Genomic DNA, 12,754 nt, shown 5'->3' with positions numbered 1-12,754 from the left:
AAAAAAAACTTAAATTCTGTATATTATCAGAAAATTATCTATAGTCTAAACTGAACTGATTATACTTTTATTATTATATACGTTTATTCATGAAAAAATATTTTTCAGCCTAATAAATATCACTGCATTTCTACTTTTGGCACGCATGCATTAAAGCTTGAACCTAGAATTTATTGATCAATAATTCATTACAGATTACTCAGTTAAAAAAATCAGTACATCCTTGCTTTCTATTAAAAATTATGTACCAGTTTTCTTTTAACACTCCTTTAGGGAGTTTAGTGGTGTTATCCTTATATTTTGGGACATTTCAGTATTTTCTATGAGGAAATCCATGTTCCATGTCATTTTTACATTCTTACACCATTTCTGTGTGTTATTTTAAGAATATGTCTCCATAAGGTTGGGTGGATGTGACTTGTAGACCCCATCATGCTGTAAGGGACCTCAATGCCTGTGTATGTGTATGTATATGTACAATATGTGTGTGCAGCAGGTGGTAAAATCAAATCATGTGTTGAAGATCTCTGTCAACAACCACTACATTAGCCTCTAATACATTTCATGGTGTTTACAAGATGCCTGCGCTTCAGGAACATCTGCTGGAATTGGCATGGTTTCCTGGATTTCCCATGGGTGACGAGACAGCAAGTGATTGTGCATATGCGTGTGTGTGTGCCAACAGCTCGCTGATATGAGAGGACAGAGGAGGCACTTGGCACCGGCTTCCTTAACGCTGACCTCCTGACCTTTCCTCACAGGGTGTGGATGACAGAGGATTGCAGATACATTCTGCATGTAGCCATATCCTCTCGGCGTGAAGTCAAACTCAAACTTCTCTTAGCCAAAACCAGATTCTTCTCTTTCAAGATACAAATCCAGTGTTTAATTTTAAGAGTTTACCAGTTACAGTTAAACACATTTGGTCCTGCACTGTAATGATGTCTGCTCACATGATGACTGAATAAATCAATGAATAATATAGCATTGTAAAAACCTATAGGAGATGCAAGTACACACTTAGAAAAAAAAAATAACTGTGCAAAAGGCTTCCACTCTTCACTAAAAGTTTATTTTACTTGGCATGCTTTTCAACAGATGCACAAAAAAGGCAGAGACATTAAGATAAAGCCCTCAAGTAATCAAAGCCGTTTTGAAACAGTTTATAGAGATTAATAGAAGATTTTATCCAAGGCAGATGAAAGAGAGGTAGAGAGAACATTCCCCTTGGTGCTATTCCTCACTGGAACCAAATGAGACAGTCGTGCTTGCAAATCACAGAGGCGAGGCCGAGGCGGGTGGGTCCCCCCCCCCCCACCCCCCTCCCTCCCGGGTGCATCTCTAGGTGTGAGAAACTCTCCACAGAAATATTACTGAAGTCAAAGCAGATGATCCCTCTCATACTGACATTACAAACCCACAGCCAGGTCAAACAGATACACATATATTAAACCGTATTCGTGCAGAAAACGTGCTAATAAGACCTCATATGACCGAGGCGTCCGGTTTGGTCTTAAGTGAACAAGAGGGGAACATAATACACCAGACAGCACGAACATACATTTAAATGTCAGAGTGATAGATTGGACCTTAGCTTAACATAAGTACTGCTTTGAGTTTCTCAACATCTCTGTGATCATTATTACCTAATCCCCCAGCCCACAATGATGACTAACATACATACACACACACAGAGCACACACACATTCTGGGGTAACCACATGGCAAGTGTGTAAAGTATACTGCTGAGAATCTGTTTATTATCACTGTTGAACAGTCCTAGGGGTAGAAATACAAATTTTAAACTCATACTAACACCTAAATACACCAAGTGAGTAAATTTTTTCAGAGCATTAAAAAGAATCAGCGCTTTGTGATGTTTCTTTCGATGCTGAAGGCAATGCATCAGGTACTGTTGGCTATTGAGCATCAGCCAATCAGTTCCTGATGCAGTATCATCCACATCAGAAAGCTCTTCCTTCACCCCAACATCAGTGAAGGGGAAACAAATGCTGAATAGTTTAAAACACATTTTTGTTCCTGTAATATCTCCTAATGGTGAAAGAAATGGTACAAAAACTCATAAAAACAAGCCATTGTTATTCTTTTCATCCTGTTCTGATACAATAGCCGGTACTGTACAGTACACATCATTGTAAGTCAAGATGGCAGCAGAAGCATCTGGAAAGTGAATTCATGCAAATTCAAAATGGGCATGCATTATGAAAGAGCTGCAAGAGATGAGGCTGCACTTCAAAAGACTGTCGAAAAGAAATTTTTTTTAAAAAGTGGGGAAGGGGGATGTGAGAGGAGGAAGAGCAGACAGAGAGGGGTGTCTGTGAAACGCGCTTGTGTAATTGCAGTGACATCTTCATTGAGAGCCCTCCATCTCTTTCCTGTATGCTCCAAAGGGCGTTGCTGATGCCGGTCGATGGGGAGAGCAGCCGAGGCGCTGTGTTTAGCATAATCCCAGAGGCCATTGTGAGAGGAGCTAGTGAACGACTCACAGTTGCCAGCTGAGATTTCACCAAAACACAGCAGAACACAAGGAGAAGGGGATGAGACAGGAAAATCAGAGGTGGAGGAGGGGTAAGAGTGTGGAAAGGACTCAGAGACAGGAGGATTGGTAGTGATAATGATAAAGAGAACAAAATGCATCTGTGCGATATATTACATTACATAGAATCTCAAAAAAGTAATATTTTGTATGTGTGTATTTTGCTGAGTCGTGGGGGGGCCGGCAGGAACAGGGTGGTTATGGTTATGCCCGTCTGCGGTGAGCGCGCAGCTTGTGCAGCATGAGTACATCAAAGAGACTGCAAAATGTGAAATGTTTTCTTCCAGGTGGACTGCACCTGTTGGCCCTCATTCAGGACTGTAATTCAATGATCTGCCCTATTTTCTTCTTTTAAACAATCTAGCTGTTTTGACTTTAACAGTCAGGCATAAAGAGATTAAGCAAAACTGTCACATTGCAACATTTCTTCTATTGTGCAATGATCATTCTCTTAAGCTCAAGTGTGAAATCCTCTTTGATCGATGTTTCAGGTGAGCAGACGGTTTTTGAACTAACCTTTGGTAAACATACTGGTCTCCTCCTAACGTTTTGCAGAAACATTCAGATAAAAAGGAAGAAATACGTTGCTCAGACAGTATACCTTAATAGTTTATGTTACATTAGACAAACTGCAGAATCTCTCCAGGTGATTGTGAGAATATAAAGCACCTTCACAGTTGCCTGCAGAGATTACCCAGTCAGCCCTAAGAGTCATCACTCTGTCCTGTGTCTTATGTACACACACACACACACGCAAACATATAAGCACACACATACACGCACACACGCTGGTCTGTGGTGGGTATGTGTTATATGTATAAGAGTCAATTGGCAGCAGATGGTTAACACCGATCAGGATAAAGACCGAGGTTTGACCCCCCCCCCCCACCGTTCCAAAAGGTCCTCTGTTACCATGGTGACAAGGCCAAGGCACGTGCCTCCCATTGTTGAGCTGTATCCTCCAGGGTCAGGCGCACAACCAGTTAGAGGTCAGATGTCACCCTGGCCTCTCACTCAGGTCACCACTCACCAGCCTTCAGCCTTTGACCCCAACAAACACTGAAACAAATTGAGGAATGGGGGAGAGGGGAGAGGATGAGACGGCAAAATTAAAACATATTTACTCAACAATTCTGCACAATGCACAGGAGACTCTGACAGACTGAAGCAAGTGCTCTGCTTCAGGTGATTTGTTGCAGATAAGCAATGTACAGTACAGTATGGTGGAGATTCACTCTGCCTGTTACAGTATGTCTCCCTCTTGTGGCGAAGTATGATGCAAATGTAATATTTTAGGTGGACTTGGTTCAAAGTGTGGCACAAAATACTGAATATATCCCATTTCTTTCTGCATCCTGGTGGTCTAGAGGTTAAGTCCTATACCATAAAACCACAACGACCCCTCACCATGACTAAATTCTGGCTGAGGACCTTTCCGTGTCATATCCCCCTCCCTCTCTCGTTCTCCCCATGTTTCTTGTCTGCTAATGCTGGATTCTAACAAAACACACAGTTTTACATGTAACACATCCACATATTCATCACAGTCATGCATAGTTTGCGCTGAAAAAGCCTCTTAACCCAACCATATTCTTTTTAATTAACAAAAACATTATCAGCTATTGCGGCTCAACTGACCAAATCAGACACATGTCCACACATTTTGGAAAGTCTTTTGCCAGAGGTGCCATCTATTCCATTGAGCCTCATTGCATGTTGGGATATTCAGGTCATCGAGTTGCAAAGTGTTGCTCAGGCGTTGACAAAAGAAAAATCTTAAGTTTATTAAACGGAACAGGCTGACAGTCCACACTTTGTTAGGCAGTGAATGAACAGAGTGGTTTTGACAGGCCTAACCTCTTAAGCTTCGGGTCCCACTGAGCTCGGCACAGCTAGAGCTAAATGCCATCTGTCCCAACATCATGAGGCCCCCCCAACCTGTCCCCCAACAGTTTAGCATAAAAATCATGCAACACTGCTATTAAAAAGGAAGAATAAAGATAATTCTACTCATCTGATATCTGATAGGCCATATATATATATATATATATATATATATATATATATATATATATATATATATATATATATATATATATATATATATATATATACACACACACATATATATATATATATTTTATAAAGCATCTAATTTCAGTAAAGACTTACTTTTCGCTCAAACATTTTAAAACTGTTCAGGTTAAAAGCTATGCAAACGAAAGCTGTGCTTGTAATCAACTACTAATTTGGTTTTGAAAAGGAACATGTAAGATATGCACTATGGATTATCAAACAAAACAGCTTTCTTTGAAGACTGTAATGAAGTGGCTGTGAATGTATTTTTTTATTTCATTGAAGACTGTAATGAAGTGGCTGTGAATGTATTTTTTTATTTCATACTTTTTTTACTTTTGTAAATTAAATCATGGTATGTTGTTCTGTCTACACCTGTAGCCCGGGTCTTGGGCATCCACAAGCCCTGCTGTAGGGTTAAACTTGAAAATAAAGATCAGAACAGCCAGAGCAAACTTTGAATAACATCATTGCTTCACTATGACAAAAAATCCTCACAAAATTAGATACGTTATTTTAAAAAGTTTTGTTTTGCAAACAATCTGACTTAAACCTCATATTTTGACCATTTAGGGGTTGTTTTGGCGGGTAAGGAGATAGTACGGGCTCTGAACCGTTAGCTGGGAAGGTCCAGTTCCTGCAGCACATTACCGGCCTGACATGGACAATTTATTCAAACCACAAATCATTGTTTTCTTCAGTTAGTCTCTCACTGTGACTTATCAATGGCTTTTTCAAATTCAGTCTTCAACAAGTTCATTTTACGCTTTACTGACCTCCGCATACAGCACTGAACAATAAAATAATGATATCACCATATGAACTTTAGTCTCCATCCTTTCACAATGTTGTCTGCTCCGTTAGCTGTCATCTAACGTTAAGAGCAAAAAATGACCTTTGTGCCCTGCAGCCAATGTGTGTGCTTTAGCACTTCATTAAGGCCCCGGACCTCCACTGTACAAGCAATTGTCTTCCTCTAACAAAAAGACTGACGCATTGTATCAGTTGGAGGTAAATTTATCAAAGGAGGCCGATACAATGGACAGAGCAGCCCAAATTATGAAACAGGTCTGTAAGGGGCCTCCTGGTGAGCTATATTGTACTGTTTGTTGATGGTCCAGTTAGGACTGAATGATGTGGGGTGAGACTCAGATGGAGATAACGGTGCAGTGTGAGAGAGTGTATGCAGAGAAATGCTGCATGTAGACGTACTATATATGAGTCTGTAAAAGCGAGTGCATGAGCAGCACAGTGTGCAAGCGTTGTGAAATGGTGTGGGGTTGTATTTACGATGCCATGCTGAGAAACGCAGGGAACCCACAGACCTCTCAGAGGTGCACACTGGCTAAAAACAATTGGGATCTGCATGAACTGATGTGACATGTGTATTTGTTCCAGCTTTTCCGTTAGAGGAGTCCTACTGCAGAGGTGAAAGACAAAAAAAAATGAATAAAGAAAGGGAGGGAAAGAGGAATAGCAGCATGGGGGGGGGGCAGAATGGGTCTGGCAGAGTAAAAGGCATCAAACTGTAACAGTACCAAGCCGCACAGAGGGATGGCTTCATCGAGAATGTAGCCATGGATACGCCACCTCATATTCAAGTACAGTAATATGCACATAAAAAGAGGTCGAATGCATATTTATATGAAACTGAAGAACATTTTTTTCAGAGAAGTCCTGGTATAAGTTGTCATCAGTAGTCATGTGCATGTATACACCAGGATTACAAATCTGGAATTACAAAGCTGCAATGACTAGTCGATTAATCGTTTATTCAGCTGACAGCAGATTCATCTGCAAATATCTGGACAAGCGATTTTTTGTTTTGTAATTTTTTGAGGAAAAACACTGAAGATTCTCCAGTTCCAGCTTCTCCAAAGTGAAGATTTGCCACTTTTCCCCGTTTTATAATCATTGTAAACTGAATATGTTTGGATTTTGGACTGTTGGTCGGACGGAACAAGACAAGAATTTGAAGGCATCGCATTGGACTTTTCCAATATTTTCGACTATTATAGAGCAAACGAATGGTCGAGAAATTAATCAACAAATTTAATTGATAATAAAAGTAATCGTTAGTCGCAGCACTACTAATCTCACCTTTACCCAAAACAATCTGCTGGCAGGTGAACAATCTTTAGAAGAGACTGATAATTTATTATAAAACACTTCTCTGTCGTGCTGGGGAGACCAGTCTTTTAATTTACCAGTGGCTCGGTGTGGGACCTGCTGATATTTAGCCCTGCACTGCGGTCTCAGATGAAATGGGCCGATGGCACATCACACCGACTGTCCTCACCATATTTATATCCCATCTCAGTTATTGGACGCATAATTCCTCCACACATCTCTTCAATCTTATATCACCCTCACAAACACACACACGGCTGACTACAATTATAATTTCATATGCCCCAGTGTATCAGCCATCCAAGCAATTTTCTGCCATTTAAATGTGAATTTATGTCTCATGTAAATGAGCGGGGAGTCGATTTAGGCCCATTGGACGGCTGGCCTTTTCCCAGGGAGCATTCTGTTATAGGTCTCTGGTCATTTCAAGGTCCCCGTTCATCACCTTGATTTAACAGACAGCGCCGACATTGGATGAGGCCTCGCCATCTTATCAACTTCTCCCCTTACCTGAAACAGCACATTCTAAATACACCATCACCCAATCTTACATAAAGTCGCAAGTCATTTTTATAAAGCCTCTAAAGGGGAACATCAAATGTTAACCCAAACCATCTCCCCAAAAGAATATCGCCCCTCTGCTCTTAAAACATCTGAGGTTTCATTTATAAGAGGTCCTTCATTTAAATGAAATCAGGTCCCGTGGTATGATTACTTTTGACTCATAAAAATACAGAACAAAAAAGTAATGATATAATTTAAAATTTCAGCTCTCTTTTATATTATAAACTGGAACAATGAGATTTTCCTGCACAGTATAAATATATATCGCCTTTTAAAATGTGTCATAATTAAGATTGGACCGCAAAAAAAGCAAGTTTCACTGCGGGCTCCTCTCTAAGTTGAAGGAAGTGTTAGTGTGGTAACCTGTGGGTCATCTGCTGTACGTCAATGAACTTCACAATGTGTGCACACGGCTCAACTCCGGCTACACGGATGTATACTTTCAAACCTGCAGCACCCCAATGTACACACAAGGAAGTTCTTTTATATCTAATCTTCAGTTTGTGGAAAGGTATCATCATTTCCTTATCAAGGTCTGTTTTTTAATAACTACTCTATGTTACTCTATGTTGGGTTTCTGGTTAAATCATTACTTAAGATGAAGTCTGATTGTAAAACAGCTTCATGAGTGGAACTGCAAACAAGTATTTAATTTTACAAGGACGACTTTGTATCTCTTTAAATTACAACATCTTCAATCCTGAGGATGAAACCTCGGACAAAATGTTGTAATTAGTGCATGTTTAACAGGGTCAGTTATTGGCTGTTTTATTGGCCACATCACAACACTGCAAGCAGTAATGTGTGACCTTTACAAAGAGCATTTCTTGACAAGCCCGCACACATCACTTCAGCAAGTCCTATCAGAGGGCAGGTTTCATTCTACATCTAAGGATAAAAAACAAAAAACAGTTGAAACTTTAATTTCTTTAATATTTTAATAATATTTGTTTTCCGACTCTTTTATTCTACACGTGCCAAGAGGCCGAAATAGTGAAAAAGAAAGAATACAATGTGGTTGTGCTAGCGTTTTTTATTATCTTGTTAACACAAGTAGTTCTGTATGGTGTGCTTTTTTCCTCTATATGCTTTATGTTAGCCGCCGCAGATAAATGTGAAGTGAACCTCTCAGCTGATCAAACTATGTTTGAAAGACAAGACCTTGACCACCCGATCGGTCAACTGCTCTTATCAAAACAATAACCAGTCCACCTGCTGCTTATCACACGCGCTCTTCAAAACTGTTGCCAATATTGCAAAAGAGCCCTCAGCCAGCTCCCCAACGTTTTCTTTTATCCAAGGTCTTTACACTTGTCTATCAACTACAGCTGGCTTTTACCTATACCATAGAGCTATAGTTCATTTGATGACATCATTTCTTAGTTTAATGAAATATGTTGTTAAATTTTAAGTTTGTAAAAGAATTCACAATAGGAAATTAGGGAGTTTTGTAAGAACAACAAAAACTGTAGGTTAAAGGCAAAACAAAAGGCACAGGAGAAACGTGCCTATTGATATTCCTCAAACGTGATGACAAAATAAACGGGCAGTTGCAGATGGAAGGGAGGCACATGCAGAGCTCTTTAGCAATTGACCCCAGGAACATGTAGTGAGAAAGATGTCAAGCAGGCATGTGGAAGCATCAATAAGAGGTTAATAAAGGTGTACAGTAGTTACAGCGAGGGTAAGACCTACAATAACATGCCTTGTACTGTACAGTGTGTGTTAAAGGGTGACGTTTCAATGCAACCGCAAGAAGTGGCCCATCCCTCTGTTTTTTATTTGATATATTACTCTTATTTTAGAATTTTAAGAGTGTAGAAGCCACAAGCATTACAGACATCATCATGTGCGGATATTACTGCAACTAGAGGATCAAAGCCTGATACAAATAGGGGGAAATTAGACTTTATTTGACTGTGTATAAGAGGCTGATTTATAAGTTACATCATACAATTTCTCCTCTGGTCATAAAAGTTTAAAAAGACATGGCACCGCGCAAATGTGTTGCGTGAGTTACGGTGCAGGGTTGAGACGGGAGTCCAGAAAATTGCAGGGTTGCAGGTAAAGTGCTGTGTAATTCCAGCCCCGAGAAAGGACTTGAGGGACCAGCAAAAGAGCAATGCGGCTCACCGTGCTTTTGTGATTGATAGTCTCTGTCTGTGCAATAGCTGACTGAGCAACATGTACATCTCTCTTATTCACACACTTAATGGCGTGCACATGTCCTATAGTGTGCTCAGTTTAACATATATGCACCACAAGCCATATGTGTAACGTGCATGTGGAGTCTCCTTTAAAGTAATACAAATCAGGCCCGTCATGGCGGCTCATTTGGTGAAGGAACATACCATGCACAGTAACTACGACATCCGGGTTTGGAGACCGACCTGGGAGCTTTGTCGCATGTCCTCTTTCATCCCCTGCTCCCTCCCATCTTTTCTTTTCTCCCATCACGGTCCACTGTTGAATCAAGAAGAAAAGCCAGGGAAAAAAAAAATCTTTAATCTTTGAAATCCTTAAGAACTGTGCATAATATTAACGTCATTACACTTTGTTGATGATATGGATCAACAATACTGCATTACTGTACGAGCATATCCCCTCCCCCCCCCCAAACCCGTGATCCTTTCACGTCTCTGTTGTTGGGTGCCAAGACATGTCTGGTCTGGCTTTTGGCCAGGCTGGGCTGGTCGCCACCACTGCCCCAGCAGCCTAGCAGGCAGGCCTAGCTTAAAGCTGACACATCGCTAACATCAGCCAGGGAGAGGAGACCTCTGGGAGATGCTGAAACATCAGCACAGCAGCACCATTTGAGATTTACAAGGAGGGACACACTTGCTCATCTGTGGTAGAATTTAAGAAAATGTCACACTAACACTGTACAACATTATTTTAGTCAGATTTCCTTTGAACGCTGAATGATTACATGTATTTGAAGATACCTGTGAGGCGGCGATGATGTATATTAGCAGAAAATAGTGGAAGGGCACTAAAAACACAACATACCAACAAATAAATGCATCATCATTCACATGAAGCTATGAAAGTGCTACTTTTCCCTCCCAAATAGGACAAACACAGACCAACGTATTGATATAGGCCTCGTTTTCAGCGGCTCCCATTCAGTGCACTGTGGTATTAAAGGTGTGGCATGCTAGAGCCACAAACACATAGAAGCAGTCTACATATTGAATAAATTAGTACACTGGTGAAATAAACGAACTGAATAGTGAAAATTGTCATTTTTAGTATTTAAACAAATCAGGTATGGAAAAACCAAACACCAGATTCCTGCGAAGAGAATATATTTTCTTCTTTACAGGTATTTTTTGAGGAAATCGACTAAGCATCATAACCATTAATGAAGGTTCTATGGATTTTTACAAACAATCAGGATCTAATTTAAACATCAGCAGAATAAATTGAGTTACATTTCAACAAAGAGGTTAAAACATTATTGTATAAGATGGAACAATACTTAAAAGTGCCTCTTCATTCACATTTATATGATTATAATGGCCGCCCTTTGTGCTTAGCAAGCCATGCAAATGAGATTGGCAGAAACGAGCATGTGTCATCGATACGCACAGATATAACCAGGAGTGCCACTGATTGATGATGCAAACCTTCTCCCTATAGCCTTGTTTGTGACCTCTGACTTCTCACCCCTCGAGGGGTTAAACTTATTACCCTTTGACTCGTGTGACCTCTGATGTGAAAGGAGCTAGATTGAAGGATGACCACAAGCTTAGGTCCTATTGGCCACTCTCTGACCAAACTGTGGCCAGAGGGCTGACCATCCAAACCCTAGAGGGATGTGACCCTGGCCCTGCCACACGCTCTGTGGATAATACTATTAACAGGTCAATACAAGCCTAAAAAAAAAAAAAAAAAGGGGGGGGGGGGACGCTCCCTTAACCTAAAGGATGAGCAGAAGAAAGAAAGGGATGATGAGGAGATATTGTTGAAGAAACAGATTTGCAGGATGGATTTTGGGGTTGTTTGTCAGGTCTGTTTGAACAATAGTCACCAATTTGATTTCCAAACAGGGATGTAATGACCTGGACAAATTCTGAGTAACCCTGGCAATCAGAGTAGGGCCGTCCTGCAAACTTCAACATTGTTAAAAATATGGTCATTTACAGAATGTGCGGTCATTATTGTGTCCTGAACAAACAAACAAAAACTATGAGAGTGAGTCAAATGTCTTCATTCATTTAAGAAATTCTCAAACAAATCATATAGACAAAACATTCTAGCTTAGTCATCGCATGTGAAAGCTCAATGTTTCAAATAAAATAGATATGTTAAATATAGAATTAAAACAAATACAGAACTTATGTTTCTGTTGCACAAAGAAATAAAATGTCTAGAGTAAATAATTTTATCAGTATATTAGAGGAGTGTTCTTACATTGTAGCTCAATCTCCAGTCTGAGTAGAAAAGGGTGTACTGGGTGTTCGCCAATACAGCACGTTACATGCAAGACATGTGCTCTCTCTCTATCTCTCTCTCTCTCTCTCTCTCACACACACACACACACACACACACACACACACACACACACACACACACACCACGTTATAGGCTTACTAGCCATTTTTGCTGCCATCTCTGACTTATTTCTTTCTAATAAAGCATATAATCTGGTTCGGCACTTAACTAATTAAGTCTTACATGACTCACAATTCTTTTTTGCCTGGTACGACTTAACAGACTAATAGTTTTTAAAATAGTGTTACTGTAACAAACGCTGGGCAATGGGACAACCGTTAACAGACTAAAAAAAACTCCCAAAATTCACTCTGTTCATCTCTAACTCTTTCACAGTCACCATCATCAATATCACACCCGAACAACCACAATACTGCTGTTACTGCAAATATCCTGCCATGTATTTCTCTAGAATTGATTTGACTGAAAGCCTCTACCCAAAAACCATGAATAGGCATATTAAGGGTGTACACAAGGCATACATAATGCGCTTTGTCTCCCTCCACCCCTAAGAGTTGAGCGCCAATAAAAATAAATAATATGCAAGACTAAATAATGCAACAAGCAGCCAAAAACCCTTGACCCCCGTAAAATTAGTTTTGAAAAAGGCATTACTTATAAATTTTATGAAATCAAATCGAGCTGAAACACATGTAGCTAATAGAATCCACTCTGCTAAAGTTGTCAGACCTACGGCTATACTAGAGCTTGTAAACAACCACACAAACATGCATTTAGTCTCACACAGACACACATGCAATCTCACAAACACATACACATTAGCAGCAGAGGCTCACGGATTACTCTAATACATGAGGAGAGGAAAATCAAGCGGAGAAGGAAAGAGCAAACCAAAGAAACAGAAAAATTAGGATAAATGGAAGAAAGGAGAAAGAAAGAAATTGTAATAGTACCTTCTAAAGCATCCAT

The 12,754-nt window shown here is 40.1% G+C and overlaps 1 long non-coding RNA gene across 1 annotated transcript; it reads right to left on the bottom strand.

Annotated features, from left to right (window-relative positions):
• Positions 1 to 1,050: 1,050 nt before the first annotated feature.
• On the bottom strand, positions 1,051 to 9,793 carry LOC137197621 (uncharacterized). Its single transcript, XR_010931486.1, has 2 exons — positions 9,679 to 9,793; positions 1,051 to 3,616 (listed from the first exon to the last, which is right to left on the bottom strand). It is a non-coding gene; the product is annotated as an uncharacterized lncRNA (long non-coding RNA).
• Between the last annotated feature and the right edge of the window lie 2,961 nt (positions 9,794 to 12,754).

The sequence above is a fragment of the Thunnus thynnus genome, chromosome 14 (genome assembly GCF_963924715.1).
Source record: "Thunnus thynnus chromosome 14, fThuThy2.1, whole genome shotgun sequence".
Lineage (NCBI taxonomy): Eukaryota > Metazoa > Chordata > Actinopteri > Scombriformes > Scombridae > Thunnus > Thunnus thynnus.
Note: the sequence above shows the minus strand (reverse complement) of the source record. Positions and strands in the feature narration are given on the sequence as shown.